Source organism: Molossus molossus, unplaced genomic scaffold (genome assembly GCF_014108415.1).
Source record: "Molossus molossus isolate mMolMol1 unplaced genomic scaffold, mMolMol1.p scaffold_m16_p_9, whole genome shotgun sequence".
Classification (NCBI taxonomy): Eukaryota; Metazoa; Chordata; class Mammalia; order Chiroptera; family Molossidae; genus Molossus; species Molossus molossus.
Genome location: NW_023425403.1, coordinates 55,310,580 through 55,328,828, shown reverse-complemented (window position 1 = coordinate 55,328,828; position 18,249 = coordinate 55,310,580).

Here is an 18,249-nt window from a genome sequence, read left to right as displayed (position 1 = left end):
TGTTTGTAGTGGTGAGATGACCACCAGGTGGGGATATGATAGAAGAAATTCATTTGCAGTACACAGTAGGTGCTCAACAATTACTAGCAAACATTGTTTAATGTGGCCTAATTTACTGTTATCTTCTGCTAGATCTTTTTTACCACTCCCGTGGAAGATTACAACAAACATAAATTAATTTTTGAGTAGAATAACTTCTGTCTTCAGAGTAAACAGACACATATTTAACACAGTTTAATAGGCAATAACCAGCTAAACCACACATTATAAACATTTAAATTTAAATTAACAAAGGGTTTTAAGCAAAGAACCTAATACTAAAATGCCTTTGAAGTCTAGAGAATTGTCAGATACTTGGAAACACTACCTTAGATGGTGACTTTGGGCAAATTGCTTACTCTCGCTGTGTATTTCCTCATTTTAAAATGGGCAAAGGATAGGACCTAATGCATAAGGTTATTGTGAGGATAAAATGAGTTAATATAAATATAGTGCTTTGAACAGTAGCAAATAACAAACATTATGCATATTTTTATTATCAATATTGATATTTATTAAATATAAAGATTTCAAATGTTTTCTATTACCATTCACTCTACCGGAGCAGCATAGATGATACTTCTAAAGAGCTGTCTGGACTATAAGAAAATAATACTAAAATTTTACTGAGTAATGTGATGTTAAGTGAGACCTCAATTATGCAATATAGTCAACATTTTGATTTTCTCAATTCAAAGAGGTTATGGTTAAGTGATCACTCCTGAAATGTCAAAACCTATGTAAGAAAATTAATAGTCATCTTCCTAAATGTATTATTTATCTCACTGACTTGATGTCATGATACATATTTTGATGGACAAGGTTATTTTATAAGCATCAAATATTTTATAATATTCTAATGCTAGTGTGAATTGGAGAAGCTCTTTTCTCCTACAAAATGTCCCATGATGTTGTGATTTTAAAGATACTGTCTCTTCCTCTCCTTTGTCTTCTTCTCTTCTTCTTTACTCCTTGGAACTAATACTTATTGTCTAATGCTGTCTAATAGGGGCATTATGTTTCCAGATTTGTTCCTGACATTTACTAGAGAATTGAAGAGGTTTTCATATGATATGAGGTAGTTAAGTTTTAAAGTAAGTTGTGTTAATTTTATCCACAATTCTAAGTCACCATGCCTTTCCCGAGGAAAGGAAGTTAACTTTGTTCTCTGCTTTAGTGAAGATATACTCAGTGACTATTATTTCTACCAGTTTACACTTTTCTCAGTTCTCTTATGAAAAACTATAAGTTCATGGTTTTGTTTTTTTGTTTTTGTTTTTTTTTAATGAATTTTTATTTATTTTTTTGTTACAGATATTTTACCTTTTTACCCCATTGGCACCCCCCACCCCACCCCCCCTCCACCCTATCCCCGGCTTAGTTGTCAATATTCATTGGTCATGCATATATGCATATAAGTTCTGTGGTTTATCTCTTCCCACCCCCCACCCCCCATCCCCTCTTCTGAGGGATGTCAGTCTGTGCCCTACTTCCATGTGTCTGGGTCTACTGTATTCCTCAGACTGTTATGTTCATTATATTTCGTATATAAGTGAGATCATGTGGTATTTGTCTTTTTCTGCTTGGCTTCTTTCACTTAGGATAATACTTTCCAGGTTTCTCCATGTCGTCTCAAAGGATAAGAGATCTTTCTTTCTTACCGCTGCATAGTACTCCATTGTGTATATGTACCACCGCTTTTTTATCCATTTGTCTATTGGTGGACACTTGGGCTGTTTCCAGATCTTAGCTATTGTAAATAGTGCTGCTATGAACATGGGGGTACATATATTCTTCCTGATTGGTGTTTCAGGCTTCTTAGGGTATATTCCCAGCAGTGGGATCACTGGGTCAAATGGAAGTTCAATTTTTAATTTTTTGAGGTAGCACCATATTGTTTTCCATAGCAGCTGCACCAGTCTGCATTCCCACCAGCAGTGTATTAGAGTCCCCTTTTCTCCACACTCTCGCCAACACTTGTTGTTTGATGATTTGTTGATGGCGGCCATTCTGACAGATGTGAGGTGATACCTCATTGTTGTTTTAATTTGTATCTCTCTGATGATTAGTGATGTTGAGCATTTCTTCATATGTCTCTTAGCCATTTGTATGTCCTGTTTGGAGAGGTGTCTATTCAGCTCCTCTGCCCATTTTTTAATTGGGTTCTTTGTCTTCCTTTTGTGGAGTTGTATGAGCACTCTATATATATTGGAAATTAACCCCTTATCTGATACATCATTGACAATGATGTTCTCCCATACAGTGGGTTGCCTTTCCATTTTGATGATTGTTTCTTTTGCTGTGCAGAAGCTTTTTAGTTTGATGTAGTCCCATGTGTTCATTTTCTCCTTTATTTCTGTTGCCTTAGGTGATGTATCAGTGAAAATTCTGCTCCGTATGATGTCCGAAATTTTGTTGCCTACATTTTCTTCTAGAATTTTTATGGATTCACGAGTCACACTTAAGTCTTTTATCCATTTTGAGTTTATTTTTGTGTATGGTGTAAGTTGATGATCTAGTTTCATTTTTTTGCATGTAGCTGTCAAATTTTCCCAACACCATTTATTAAAGAGGCTGTCTTTACTCCACTGTATGCTCTTGCCACCTTTGTCAAATATTAATTGAGCGTATTGCCTTGGGTCCATTTCTGGGTTTTCAGTTCTGTTCCACTGGTCTATATGCCTGTTCTTGTGCCAGTACCAGGCTGTTTTGGTTACAGTCGCTTTGTAGTATAACCTGATATCTGGTATTGTGATCCCACCTACTTTGTTCTTCTTTTTCAAGATTGCTGTGGCTATTCGGGGTCTTTTTGGTTCCATATGAACTTTTGAAGTATTTGTTCTAGTTCTATGAAATATGTCGTTGGTATTTTGATGGGGATTGCATTGAATCTATAGATTGCTTTGGGTAGTATGGACATTTTAATGATGTTAATTCTTCCAATCCATGAACAGGGTATGTGCTTCCACTTTTTTATATCTTCCTCTATTTCTTTTTTCAATGACCTGTAGTTTTCTGCAAATAGGTCCTTTACTTCTTTGGTTAAGTTTATTCCTAGGTATCGTAATTTTTTTGGAGCGATGGTAAATGGGATTGTTTATTCAGTTTCTCTTTCTGTGAGTTCATCATTGATGTACAAGAATGCCGTCGATTTCTTGACGTTAATTTTGTATCCTGCTACTTTGCTAAATTCATTTATTAAGTCTAATAGATTTTTGATGGAGTCTTTAGGGTTTTCTATGTACAATATCATGTCATCTGCAAATAATGACAGTTTCACTTCCTCCTTTCCAATTTGGATCCCTTTTATTTTTTCTTCATGTTTGATTGCTGTGGCTAAGACTTCCAGTATAATGTTAAATAAGAGTGGCGAAAGTGGACATCCCTGTCTTGTTCCTGTTCTTAATGAAAATGTTTTTAGTTTCTGTCCATTGAATATGATGCTGGCTGTAGGTCTTTCATATATGGCCTTTATTATGTCGAGATATGATCCCTCTATTCCTACATTGCTGAGCGTTTTTATCAGAAATGGATGCTGGATTTTGTCAAATGCTTCTTCAGCATCTATTGATATGATCATGTGGTTTTTATTCTTCATTTTGTTTATGTGGTGTATCACGTTTATTGATTTGTGAATATTGTACCAGCCTTGCATCCCTGGAATGAATCCCACTTGGTCATGGTGAATAATTTTTTTGATGTATTTCTGGATCCGATTTGCTAATATTTTGTTCAGGATTTTGGCGTCTATGTTCATCAGGGATATTGGCCTGTAGTTTTCTTTCTTCATAGTGTTGTTTTCTGGTATTGGAATTAGAATTATGCTGGCCTCATAGAACGTGTTTGGAAGTCTTCCTTCTTCTTGAATTTTTTGAAATAGTTTGAGGAGAATGGGTGTTAATTTTTTTTTTGAATGCTCGGTAAAACTCCCCCATGAAGCCATCTGGGCCTGGGCTTTTGTTTGCTGGGAGAGTCTTGATTACCTCTTCAATTTCCTTAGTTGTTATTGGTCTGTTCAAGTTTTCTATCTCTTCCGGGAATAGTTTTGGGAGACTGTGTGTTTCTAGAAATTTGTCCATTTCGCTTAGATTGTCGAATTTGTTGCCATATAGTTGTTCGTAGTAGTTGTTAACAATCTTTTGTATTTCTGTGGTATTGGTTGTTACTGCTCCTCTTTCATTTCTGATTTTGTGTATTTGGGTTCTCTCTCTTTGTTTCTTGTTGAGTCTAGCTAAGGGTCCATCAATCTTGTTTATCTTTTCGAAAAACCAGCTCTTTGTTTCATTGATCCTTTGAATTGTTTTTTTGGTCTCTATGTCATTTATTCCTGCTCTGATCTTTACTATTTCCTTCCTTCTACTTGCTCTGGGGTTTTCTTTTTGTTTGCTTTCTAATTCTTTAAGTTGTGAGGTTAGACAGTCAATTAGAAATTTTTCTTGTTTTTTGAGGTAGGCCTGTAGTGCTATGAACTTCCCTCTCAGAACTGCTTTCGCTGCATCCCATAGATTTTGTGTTGTTGTGTATTCATTTTCATTGGTTTCCAGGAAGTTATTAATTTCTTCCTTGATCTCCTCGGTGACCCATTCATTGTTTAATAACATGCTATTTAGCCTCCATGTGTTGAAATGTCTTTGCATGTTCTTGTTGCAATTGATTTCTAGTTTCATGCCATTGTGATCTGAGAAGATGCTTGATATGATTTCAATCTTCTTGAACTTGTAGAGATTTAGTTTGTGTCCTATCATGTGGTCTATCTTTGAGAATGTCCCATGTGCACTTGAGAAGAATGTGTATTCTGTCGTTTTGGGGTGTAATTCTCTGTAGATATCTATTAAATCCATTTGGTCTAGTGTTTCATTTAGAGTCTCTGTTTCCTTGCTAATTTTTTGCCTAGAGGATCTATCCAGTGCTATCAACGGGGTGTTGAAGTCCCCTGCTATGATTGTATTGTTGTCGATTTCTCCTTGGAAGTCCTCCAGAAGATTTTTAATATATTTTGGTGCTCCTATATTGGGTGCATATATGTTTATCAAGGTTATATCTTCCTGTTGGATAGATCCTTTCAATATTATGTAGTGGCCGTCTTTGTCTCTAGTTATGGTCTTCATTTTGAAATCTATTTTATCAGATATGAGAATTGCTACCCCAGCTTTTTTTTGCTTTTCATTTGCTTGGAAAATTTTTTTCCATCTCTTCACTTTCAACCTATGTGAGTCTTTTGTTGAGAGGTGGATCTCTTGTAAACAACATATAGATGAGTCATGCTTTCTTATCCAATCAGCTACTCTGTGTCTCTTTATGGGAGCATTCAATCCATTTACGTTTAAGGTGATTATTGATATGTACTTATTTATTGCCATTTTTGTTTAGTGTGGTTCTATTTTTCTTCCCATTTCTACTGCTAATTACAGCAGTCCTTTTAACATTTCTTGCAGTGCTGGTTTTGTGCTAATGTATTCCCTTAGCCTTTTTTTGTCTGGGAAGCTCTTTATTTGATCTTCTATTTTGAATGATAGCCTTGCTGGGTAGAGTAGTCTTGGATTCAGATTCTTGTTTTTCATGACTTTGATTACTTCATGCCATTCCCTTCTGGCCTGTAGTGTTTCTTGTGAGAAGTCAGCTGAGAGCCTTATGGGGTTCCCTTTGTAGGTAACCTGTTGCTTCTCTCTTGCTGCTTTTAGGATTCTCTCTTTGTCTTTAATTTGTGGCATTTTAATTACTATGTGTCTTGGTGTGGGCCTGTTTGGGTTCTTACTTGGGACTCTCTGTGCTTCTTGAACTTGAATGCCTTCTTCCTTCACCAAATTAGGGAAGTTTTCTCTCACTATTTTTTTGAATACATTCTCTATCCCTTGCTCATTTTCTTCTTCTTCGGGGACTCCTATGATGCGAATATTATTACGTTTCCAGTTGTCCCATATTTCTCTTAAGCTGTCTTCCTGTTTTTTAATAGTTTTTTCCTTTTGTTTTTCTGATTGGTTGATTTTTTCTACCCTGTCTTCTAATTCACTGATCCGGTCCTCAGCTTCCCCTACTCTGCTTTTTAAACCTTCCAATGTGTTTTTCATTTCTGATATGTCATTTTTTATGTCTTCTTGTTGGTTTTTAATTTCCAATTGGCTTATTTTCAGTGTCTCTATGTCCTTACTCATGCTGTTCAGCTTCCTCAAGATCATGGCTCTGAATTCTAGCTCTGTTAACATGCCTAATTGCTCCACATTGATCTCATCTTCGGTGGAGGTGTCTTGCTCTTTCATTTGGCTTCTGTTTCTGTGTTTCACCATTTTGGCTATCACTGTGGGCTTTGGAGCCTGTCAAGTTCTCCCTGTGGGTGTTGGTGTTCTGCTGTTTGTGGCTCCCTCTCCTGTGTTTAGATGAGCGAGGGAGGACCCATGTTGAACACCACTGTCAAGTCTTACTTTCCTGGTTAAAGTTGCCAGCCCAGGAAATGTACTGTTATCCTCTAGATTTTTGCCTGGAGGCTAGCAGTCTAGGTTAATTGATGAGTTTTGGGTTGTCAGTTGATTGAAAAACTCCCTCTGGTGCTCAGCCAAGGGGCTTTCACGAGGGTGGGGCAGATGCTGGTTGTTAGTGAGCCTCAATTAACACTTCAGTGGCCCACAGGGTGGGGTTGGATCTCCGAGGGAGGGGATGCTGCCTCTCCTCAGAGCCCTGGGAAGGAGCAAAGTGGCCACCGTCCTGAGTGGCTGCACTCAGCCAAAGCTCTGAGCACCCTCCAAACCCCAAGAGTCCCCACACAGTTCCAGTCCAGTCTGCCCTCCCTCTGCCGGAGCCCAAGGTGAGTGGCTGTGGCTGTTTTAGCCTCTGTCCCGCTCTGCGCTGTGAAGCCGCCTGGGAGTGTGACCCGAGGGCACCGCTCCCAGCTAAGGCTGCTGCCTAGCTGCAGACTGTGGGCTCCCAGCCTTGGTCTCCCGCCTTCGCAAGCCTACCGGGATGGAGTCAGTGCCCCTCATTGTATGGTCCTCGCAAGCTGCTTTTCTGTTGGTTTTTCCCGTCGATTTGTCAGTGTTATAGTTGTAATTCCAGTTTGGTTCTGGGAGACGGTCTGTGTAGCTCAGTTCACTCCGCCGCCATTTTTCGGTCCTCACATGGTTTTGTTTTGGATGGTAGACATTTGTGAACATGTTCATTGTTATCTACATGGAGAAAAGATCATCTGAATATTTTGTTTGCTTGTTTGTTTTGGTTTTTACAGGTGAAAGAAAAAATAAATAGTTCACAAAGCTGGTGATCATCAAAAAAGTTGAAAATTAGTATTGTCTCTATACCAGCAAAATTATGGTTGCCACAGATAGTCTGTTCCAATGAATGCTTGTTTATTTTAGAGAGACATTGTGGACGGATCTGCCAAAATTTCTTGGGCACTAAGCCTCAGGCAGCTCAGTGAAGCAGTGAACTCAGAGGAAAATGACCCCCAAAGCCTGTAGTGATAAATCGCAACTAGTTGTACTAGGGCCCCTGTAGGGCAATTAAGGTGGAGGAAAGTAAGAAAATATATAGCATTTTCTGTCAGAATTGTGCATCACCAAGATTAAAAAGTTATTGTCATGAAACTTCTTTTCTAAATAACTTTTAAAATCCAAAGTTAATTCAACAGTTTTGGATTTTTTTGTTTGGTTGTTTTTTGTTGTTGTCAACTGCTAAGCTTTAGCAATGGCACATAGCTACATGGTGTTCCATGAAATGGTTCTTTTGCACAGACAAAATTGGTAAATAATTCTCAGTTGTTCTTTCTCAATGGGACTTTTTAAAGGGGTGCTAGGTATAATTATTGTGTAATTTTTATTGCTGGTCATTAGAGTCTTAAACTGGGATTTGTATGGTGAATTAAATACACAGAAATAGATAATACATGGAAAGGTAGGCGATTTCAGTATGCAAAGAGACAAAGCTTATGCTTTGACCCCCAAACTCAATGAAGTCTGGCACAATTTGGGGTTGGCAAATGAGATTCAGAAGAGGCATGAGTTGAAATGAGTCAGACCAGGTAAATGCTGCCTTAGCCCCTGAAGGGATGAGTCAAAGAAAAAACAGTTCCTTAGGAAGAAACTGCTAAATCTTTAGGCTGAAACTCCTTTCAAACCACTGGTAAGGGTGCTTTGTAACTAGGAAACCAGGTTATGAGAAAACAGTCTTTAAAGGTTTTATAAAGGCGGTGATAGAAATATCTCCTTAAAAAAACGATGTTAGAGAAATATTTTTGTTCCTTTCCAAAGTAGCAAAAATAATTTAGCTGCTAAACTTTGTCTACCTCTTTTTAATTTAAACTATGTGAACCCTAAATTGTCCTAATTAAAGTCTGTCATTGCTTTGAAATCTCAACTTGGCATAAAAAATCTAGCAAAAAGTGACATTAAATATTTTCACCCAGTCCTAAATTATCAAATTACCTCATGAGATGTTTCTCATAAAATAAAAAAAAAGATGAACGAAGGCAATAGATTAGTGATCTGTATGATCTGTTAAGTATATCATGCAATTGCAAAGGCCACTTTGTGTCATTATTTTTTAATTGGGAAAAAAATTCTGTAGTTTCTGTAGACAAGGTTGTAGAACCTCTGAAATCAGCTGAGGAGGAGGCATGGGAAATGCATGTGGGAAGAGGGCTGCTTGCATCTGTAAAAATGCTGAAGGTGCTTCAAGTGTACAAATGTCAGGAGCTCTCTCTGGCTTATCTTGAGGCCTCATATTCTCAGTCTGTGACAACTTTCTTAACTGGACAACCTTCCTCAGCACTGTTATTGATACATTTTGAATAACTTCATGTACAGGCCCTTTGAGGAAGAGAAAAGTTACTAAGTCGTGTCATGTTACCCAGGTGGTGTTCAGTATAGTTGAAGGGAAAGGGCAGGGAATACGTACTTGAATAACAGCTCTAAAACAGTAGGGTATGTAACTGTCTAGTTCAGATTATACGGACAATACGTGCTATTAACATTGGGGAAGGCAATCTCAGGTAGGTATGAATGGACTTGGGCCTGGTACAATTCCTTACCAAGGGATAAAAGAGACCTCACAGTCTAGGCTGGACTTTTTACCTTGTTAAGTGTATATCTTTTTCTGTTCTGGACTCAGTGTGTACCCAGTCCATGCATCAATGGCCCTCAGGTCTGTCCCCAGCTTGCTGTGTCTCAGACCATGCAGGGCGGGGTCCAAAGGATTCTACTGCAGCAGGAAGTGGGAGGTGGGGTCGGCTGCTGCTTGGCCATAAGGGCCCACAGCATTGCAAGGAGCTGACTCTGTGCACTCCTCTGCTGTAGGTAAACACTAGACCATTTGAACCTGGTGTGCGTGTTGTTTGTTCTCAGCAACCTTGAGCCCTGTGCTGGTCTCTTTCCTAGGTGGCACTTGCTTGCCACAGTCACATTACATCCTCTTCTGTGGCACATCTTGACCACCACTAATTGTGAACAGTGGAACAATTAGAGTCTTGTAGTGGAAGGGACAGCATGCAGTGCCAATGGTGTAGAGAGATTCATTGAGAAAGTAAGCTTTGAGCTGCACATTGAGAATGAATTGATTTTTAATAAACAAATAGATACTCAGAGGCCCCTCCAGTCTCATGTTTGGCATATGGGAATGTATAGAGAGTGAAAATCAAAGAGTGTGCTCAGAGCCTGGAGCGAAGTCTTGTCTGACTGGAGTGAAAAATTTATGTAGCAAAACTGTGGGTTGAAAGATTGGAAAAGTGGATCAGAACTAAGATGATGACAACATAGCTTGAAATCAATTCCCTCTATCAGTAAATTGCAGTAAAGAAAATAGATCATAGAATCATTCTCAGAAGACAGATGCCCAATTACCACATAAGACTTTCAGTTGGAGAGTACGTTTAGATTGAGAAAGCTCCCCAAGATGGATGTTGATGCACTCTAGTGATACTGAAAATACTTAACCACTGGTCAGCATGGGCCCTGACCCATTAGAGTGGGGGCAAATCAGAAGAATATCTGTTTTGCCACAGCCCTGGGTAAGTCAGTGGGGGTCCCCTTAGAACTTTTGAGCTGTGTAATGTTACAAACAATGTGCTTCTTAGTAAAATTGATAAAATACAGTGGAAGGATAAAAAAGAATAAGGCATGTACTGCAGTTTCCTGCTTTTTGCAACCATGGTGTATTCAGAGACTCAATTAGACATGTAGCAGCTGGAATATAAATGAAGGGAGATGCATACATACATTTGGAAGCTGCATTAGTATTAGAGAGTTGGGGCAAATAAAGTTATTTCTGAAGAATTCAGCCTATTTACTTGGAAAACTTATGATACCCCTAACAGAAACAGCAATCATGTCTTAGGTATGCCCAGGTAAAGAAAAAAAGAGTTATATAAGGGTGAAAATATAGTGTCAGACAGACTTGAATCTGAATCCTGTTCCAGCCTCCTTCTAACAGTCGTCCTTGGACATGTTACTAGACCAATTTAATTTTATTATTTGTAGAATTAAAATAGAGTATATATCCTATATATATATCAGGAGGTATAAGTTCTGGTTCAAAGGCCATCACGCTTAAGACCCAAGAAGAGGCAATGTTTCAGCTTAAATGTGAAGGCAGGAAAAACTAATGTCTCTGTTCAAAGCAGAAAGAAATTCCCTTTAACCTGGGGGAAATCAACCTTTATATTCTATTTTGTCTTCAACTTGTTGGATGAAGCTCACCCACATTAGAGAGGGCAAGTACTTTACTTAGTCTACAGATTCTAATATTAATTTCATCCAGAAACATCCTCACAGACATGCCCAGAATAATGTTGAACAAATATCTGGACACCCCATGGAACAGTCAAGTTGACATACAGAATTAACCATCACAGAGGCCAAGTAATATAATACATGTAAAAGGCTCAACAAATTGTACTGCATATGTAGTGTGTTACATATAGTAAATGTTTAATAAAGTTATTTTATTGACAATGATGATAATGGCAGCTGTGAGACAAAGATCCTCAAATATCTACTGGTTGATTTAGGTTTTGAGAGTGAAGTATTTTGGACTCATTCCATCACACTAAGATGTTACATTAGAATAAGTTTTTTTAAATGGGTAAAATCATCTTGTTGAATATGAAAAGAAAGCATAGAGAGAAAAAGTGAATGGACTTTTATTAAAGTTTCAAGAATCCAGGGAAGATCAACAGTGTTGTAAAGAATGCAGAATAAGAAAAGGGCTTGTATTTGGAAATTAGCTATTGTTGGTGCTCTTTGAAAGTTCAATTTTAACTGACTTAGAGTGATTTTGAAGTGCTTTCGAGATCAAGAGGCCGTCAAATATCAAGGTATATTCCCAATAACCTTCGTAGTGGAGTAACTTATGGAAGGTATTGTATTAGTTTTCATAGGCTGGGCAGCTTACACAACAGAAATTTTTTGTCTATAATTCTGTAGGCCAGGAGGCCGGGATCGAGATTTCAGCGGGGTAGGTGCCTTCTGAAAGTCAGAAGGTAGAAATGAGAAAGAGGGAAGCAAGGAGGGAAGGAAGGAGAGAGGGAGGGAGGGAGGGAGAATTTCAGCCAAGCAAATTTTTCTGGTGCAGAAGGAAATACTTTTGCAATCACCAGAAAAATCCAATGAGGGACTATGCTTTCTCAGAAGAGTCTAGACTATTCAGAGCAGTGATTCTCTAGGGGGATCACTCTTGCCCTCCCATGAGACATTTTACAATGTTTGGAGACATTTCTCATCCAGGGATGCTGCTAATCATCCTACAATGCAGTGAATGAACAACAGCCCCACACGACATGATGTAGGCCCCAATCTCAATAATGCCACCGTTGAGAAACCCAGCTCTACAGAGCATTCAGAAAAAAACTTTGTAGAAGACATTCCTACACTAGATACTAAAATAACTTCTAACACCGAGATTCTTTGATATTGATGTTTATTTGGAGTCAGTTCATTCGGGATTATTTCTTTTCTTTATGCCATGACATTATGTTTGTAATAATTAATGCTATCAGCAATTATTATCTACAACTCATTCATTTAACCTCCATCTTTAATCATCTTGATGACTGATTCCTGTCTCTTGTTGAACTTAATGATCTATTCGCTCACCTGATGGATGAGTAGACAATATATACTGTCCTGTCCTAGGCCCTAGAGATACAGATGGAAATAAAACACACTTAAGTCTGTGCCCTCATAAAACTTACTGGAGGGAGGTAACAATAAATGAGTACAATATATAGCAAGTCAGCAGTAATATGGGCTAAAGAAAAAACTAAATCTGAGAAGAGAGATGGAAGTGAAGGATGGCACAATTATTAAGGGGACATGTGGCAGAGATCAAATAAGGGAGTGAGTCCTATCTGAGTAATTTGCTTATTGTCACAAATTCTTATTTTTTTAATCCTCACCCAAGGATATTTTTCCATTTACCTTCAGACAGAGTGGGAGAAAGGGAGAGAGGGGGGGGAGGGGGAGAGAGAGAGAGAGAGACACTAATGTAAGAGAAACACATCGAGTGGTTACTTCCTGCATGACCCCGACCAGGGCCAGAAACAAACCACAACCAAGGTGTGTGCCCTCGACTGGAATCAAATTCATGACTCTTCGATGCACAGGCTGACGCTCTAACCTTTGAGCCAAACTGGCAAGGGCTATTGCTACAAATTCTAAATGAAAGATGACTCTGTGCCATATTCTGCTTATTTAACACATATACAAAGGGCCATGACCTTGGAAGGAGGACTAATACTATAAAGACCCTAGAGAGGTTTTAATAATGTTATCTATTTTTCTATATTCCAAAATGTTCATAAATTGGCTTCAATTTTCATAATTTCAATAGAAGCAGACTTTCTGAATTTCATGGAGAACGCATTTCTGGTCCCCAGTGATAATTATTTTCTTCATCAATTCCTTCATTACTGATACACGCTAACGAAAACACTACAGACTCTGTAATGCTGCTGGTGTGTAAGCCTCTTTCAGTCAGACTGAAGCCTTTTTTCTTCTCACAGGTTTATGTTAAAAAAAGAAAACAAAACAAAACAAAAAAACTGTAATGAATGAAGAGAGAAACTGTAGTCATAATGACAGATTTTTGAAAAATTTTTATTATGAAAAATAATATGCATGTGTAAGAATAGAAAGGATTATATCATAGACCCAGTACCTATTTTCAACAGTTGTTAAAGTCTTTGGCAGATTTTCAAGTGATTTATAGGAATGTGACCCATAGAATTAGAAGTGGCTATCATCTGTTTCGGTGCTTTCCTAGAAGTGAAAATTAATAAACATAAGTAAACCATCCTCTTGGTCATAGAGGGCTGAAATGATTTCTGAGAACCCTGCATCTAGAGCTCTTCTTCCCAACAAAGCCCAAGTATTTCTGTAGTGGGTCCTGGTGTCATTTAATGAGAATTAATTAATCTATAGTTCTTGTATAGATGATCAGCTCGTTACCAGCACTTAAAGAGAAGTGTGAGCATTGCCGGTGTGGCTCAGTGGTTGAGCATCCACCCATGCACCAAGAGGTCACCAGTTTGATTCCCGGTCAGGGCACATGCCCAGGTTGTGGGCCCGATCCCCAGTGGGGGGCATGCAGAGGTGGCTAATCAATGTTCTTTCTCATCGATGTTTCTATCTCTCCCTCTCCCTTCCTTTCTCTCTAAAAATCAATAAAGAAAAAATAAAATAAAATAAAACAATAAAATAAAATAGAAGTGTGGTCCTGAACTCCCTCTATTTCTTACCTTGATAGGCAGACTTCCTTTTGTAACATTTCCCCATTCAAGCCTTCTGTGAGCATATGTTGTGACTTTGTTTATTTATGTATAATTATTCAGAGTGGGATGTGAGGGAGAAAACCTGGCAGCATGATGTCTTGAAGTGCCCCGTGCTCCCTGAGGAGGTTTTGTTTTCTACTAAGAACTTCTTTATTGTCACCCCTATAGAAATTCAGAGTGTTTCTCTCTCCAGGGTTTATGCCAGCCTGACCCTTCCCTGGCAGGTCATAGAATCAGACATTTCAGGAGGAAACTGTGCTTCAGAAGTAATATGTGCTTTGCAGGTAAAACCAATGTAGTCACTGGGAAACATGCATAAAGGAAAAAAAAAAAAGAATGTTAAGCAAATATGAGCTATTCTTACTATTGCTCAATAACTGAAAAAGGAAAAAAATATAAAGAGGCTAGCCATAAGTTTTTTTGTGTGTGTTTCCTTTTTTTAAACTTTTTTCAAACCAATATGCAGGAACATGTGGTGTGTTTGCTGCTGTACATGAAACTCAATTCAGGAATTCAATTTTCAGACTCTCCACCATAAGCTTCAATAACTTACATAATAATGGACTCAACTATTAGTAATAAAGTATTTGAAGTACATCTTCCCCCACTTTATGGAGGCACTGACCTTTGCTGGAGTGAGAAGACTTTAAACAGTTTGCCCCCATCCCTCCCTCAGATCAAGATTATGGACAACTACGAGCAATTTAACGTATCCTCCATCTAAAGTCCATTCTCTACTCCACTGACACAGTATTCAATTTCTTAGTAATGCATAGAAACCACTTTATTCTGCATGGTTGAAAGTTGCTATTTTATGTTTGGAAATGTATTATGTGTCAAGAAGAGTGTGAATAACAAATACCTGTGTTTCTGGCCAACTGGTATTCAGCGGCTTGAAAGTCTGAGCAAATATTGTGAGCATTGGGATTGATTTCTTAAAAACATAACTAAATCAAAACTTACACCTCTGTGGCTGTAAAATGAAGCCCGCTGTACTATTTTTCTCTTCAGCATTTTTCTTCTAACTAGACTTTCTATTCCAAGATATTGTCAGGTAGCAAATAACCACAACGGGCATTCAGGTAACAGATCAATATTTGTCCTGATTTAGAAGCAAGGTCGCATCTATATTAGTTTGGAAAAAAGGCTTCAGATTTGAGATTACACGAGAGAAAAAAATCTAGGTGACATGCTCAAGAGGAAGACATTGTTCTGGTTACGAAAGTGCACATCCAGTTATTCAATGAAAAATGCATAGAATTTTGGAGATGGAACTTCAGAGGGTTCTGATCCAAACACCCTATGCTACTGGTGTGATCATCAAAGTTCACAGATATTAAATTACTTGCCAGAGTGGAGCTGGATAGCTCAACATGACTGCTCACCAAGCCTCTTGATACTATTGTTTTTAATTCTATTATTATTCCTTCCACCGATTTTTCTCTGCGAGGTGGTAAGAAAACGAGTAATTTACATCTAGAAAAGGCTCCAATCTTAAAATTTTATTCCCAATTAGAAAACTTCAATTTAATCAAGTTTGGAAGAGTAGTTTTGCTCTTGCTTTCTTTCTCTTTCTCTCACTCTGTGTGGGTGTCTGTTTATGTGTCTGGGACATTCTTACCGAGCTGTAATTCACTTTCCATACAATTCATGCATTTTAAGTGTACATTATAATGTTTTTAGTATATTCACTAATGGCGTGCCATCATCACCACAATCAATTTTAGAATATTTTTATTCCCATACACATTAGCAATTATTTCCCATTTCCCTCCTTCCTCAGAAGCCCTGGTGACAACTAATCTACTTTCTATCTCTAAATAATTGACTATTACAAACATTTTGTATGTGGAATCATATAATATGCAGTGTTTTGTGAGTAGCTTCTTTCACTTAACACGTTTTCAAGGTTTATCTATGTTGTAGTGTGTATCCGTACTTTATTTCTTTAATTGCAGAATAATATTTTATTGTATAGCTATGCATTTGGGATTTTTCCATCTTTTGGCTACTATGAATAATGTTCACATAAAAATGTATGTACAGTTTTTGTGTGGACATAGATTTTTGTTACTCTTGAGAATATACCTAAAAGTGAAATTGAGGTTCTTACTCTATATTTATTGTTTTAAAAAACTGCTAACTTCTCCAAAGGCACTCACCATTTTACTTTGCAATCAGCAATGTATGAGGGTTTTAATTGTTCCACATCCTCACTAACACTTATTATTTGTCCATTAGATTATAGCCAATGTAGTTGTTGGAGAAGGTCCTAGGTGTCATGCCATTGAGAGGTTGACCCAGAGCTGAGCAGGACAATCAGAGACACCTCACCCACTTCCCTGTCCTTGGAATATGTCTTATCCACCCACCATTCCCGCACTAGTCATTATCAAGGACCCAGCCTTGAAGAGTAATGTGTCGTTAAGATCATCTGGCAGGTGTACAAGACTATACACAGGTAAGGTCTCCATAAAACCCTTATGATTCTGTTGGGTGGGTATGGAGATCTAATCTTGTGGCCACTCAAGACAAACCACATAAGTAAATTCCTTGCTTATTAAACATGCCATTTACTAATCTGGAGTGATCTGTCTCTTTCTTTGATCTGTCCTTGAACTTCCTATATGGAAATTAATTTGCAAAACAACAATAGTGGAAGGAAGTCCTGTGGTTCTGATTAGCATTTTCCTAATTACTGATTATATTGAGTATCTTTTCATAAATTTATTGATCACTTGTATATCTTTCATGGAGAAATATCTATTCAGATGATTTGCTTGTTTTTGGTTTTTTTTTTAATTTCCAATTTATATTAATTTATTTTTGTTACAGATGTTTCTCTCCTCTTTTCCCCCTAGACACCCTCCTCCCCATCCCACCCCCACCCCCCACACACACCTCCCTAGCATTGTTGTCTATGTCCATTGGTTATGCATATAAGTTCTTTGGTTCATCTCATCCATTCCCCCGGGCCCCCTACTCTGAGGTTTGTCAATCTGAACCATACTCCTTTCTATGCCTCTGGGTCTATTTTGTTCATCAGCCCACCTTGTTCAGTATATTCCACAAATAAGTGAGACCATGTGATATTTGTCTTTCTCTGATTGACTTATTTCACTTAGCATGATGCTCTTGAGGTCCCTCCATGTTATCGTAAAGGATAAGAACTTTCTTTCTTACAACGGCATAGTATTCTATTGTATATATGTACCACAGCTTCTTTATCCATTCATCTATTGATGGACACGTGGGCTGTTTCTAGATCTTAGAGACTGTAAATAGTGCTGCTATGAACATAGGGGTACATATATTCTTTCTGATTGGTGTTTCAGGCTTCATAGGATATATTCCTAGAAGTGGGATCATTGGGTCAAATGGCAATTCAATTTTTAATTTTTTGAGGAAACACCATAGTGTTTTCCATAGTGACTGCACCAGTCTGCATTCCCACCAGCAGTGTACTAGAGTCCCCTTTTCTCCACATCCTCACCAACACTTGTTGTTTGATGATTTGTTGATGGCAGCCATTCTGACAGGTGTGAGGTGATGCCTCATAGTTGTTTTAATTTGCATCTCTCTGATGATTAGTGACACTGAACATTTCTTCATATGTCTCTTAGCCATTTGTCTGTCCTTTTTAGAAAGGTGTCTATTTAGGTTCTCTGCCCATTTTTTAGTTGGGTTGTCTTTCTTTTGTTGAGTTGTATGAGCACTCTATAAATTTTGGAAATTAAGCCCTTATCTGATGTATCATTGGCAATTATACTCTTCCATATAGTGGGTTCCCTTTCTATTTTGATGGTTGTTTCTTTTGCTGTGCAGAAGCATTTTAGTTTGATGTAGTCCCATGTGTTCATTTTTTCCTTTGTTTCTGTTGCCTTAGGTGATATATCAGTGAAAATGCTGCTGTGTATGATGTCTAAAATTTTGTTGCCTACATATTCTTCTAGGATTTTTATGGATTCATGAGTCACATTTAAGTCTTTATCCATTTTGAGTTTATTCTTGTTTATGGTGCAAGTTGATGGTGTAGTTTTATGTTTTTTACATGTAGCTGTCCAATTTTCTCAATACCATTTATTAAAGAGGCTGTCTTTACTCCACTGTATGCTCTTGCTACCTTTGTCAAATATTAATTGAACATAATGTCTTCGATTAATTTCCAGGTTCTCTCTTCTGTTCCATTGATCTATATGCCTGTTCTTGTGCCAGTACCAGGCTGTTTTGATTACAGTAGCTTTGTAGTATAACCTGATATTCGTATTGTGATTCCACCTAATTTGTCCTTCCACCTAATAGCCACAGATTGCTATTCGGGCCCTTTTTTGGTTCCATATGAACTTTTGAAGTATTTGTTCTAGTTCTGTAAAATATATTGTTGGTATTTTGATGGGGATTGCATTGAATCTATAGATTGCTTTGGGAACTATGGACATTTTAATGATGTTAATTCTTCC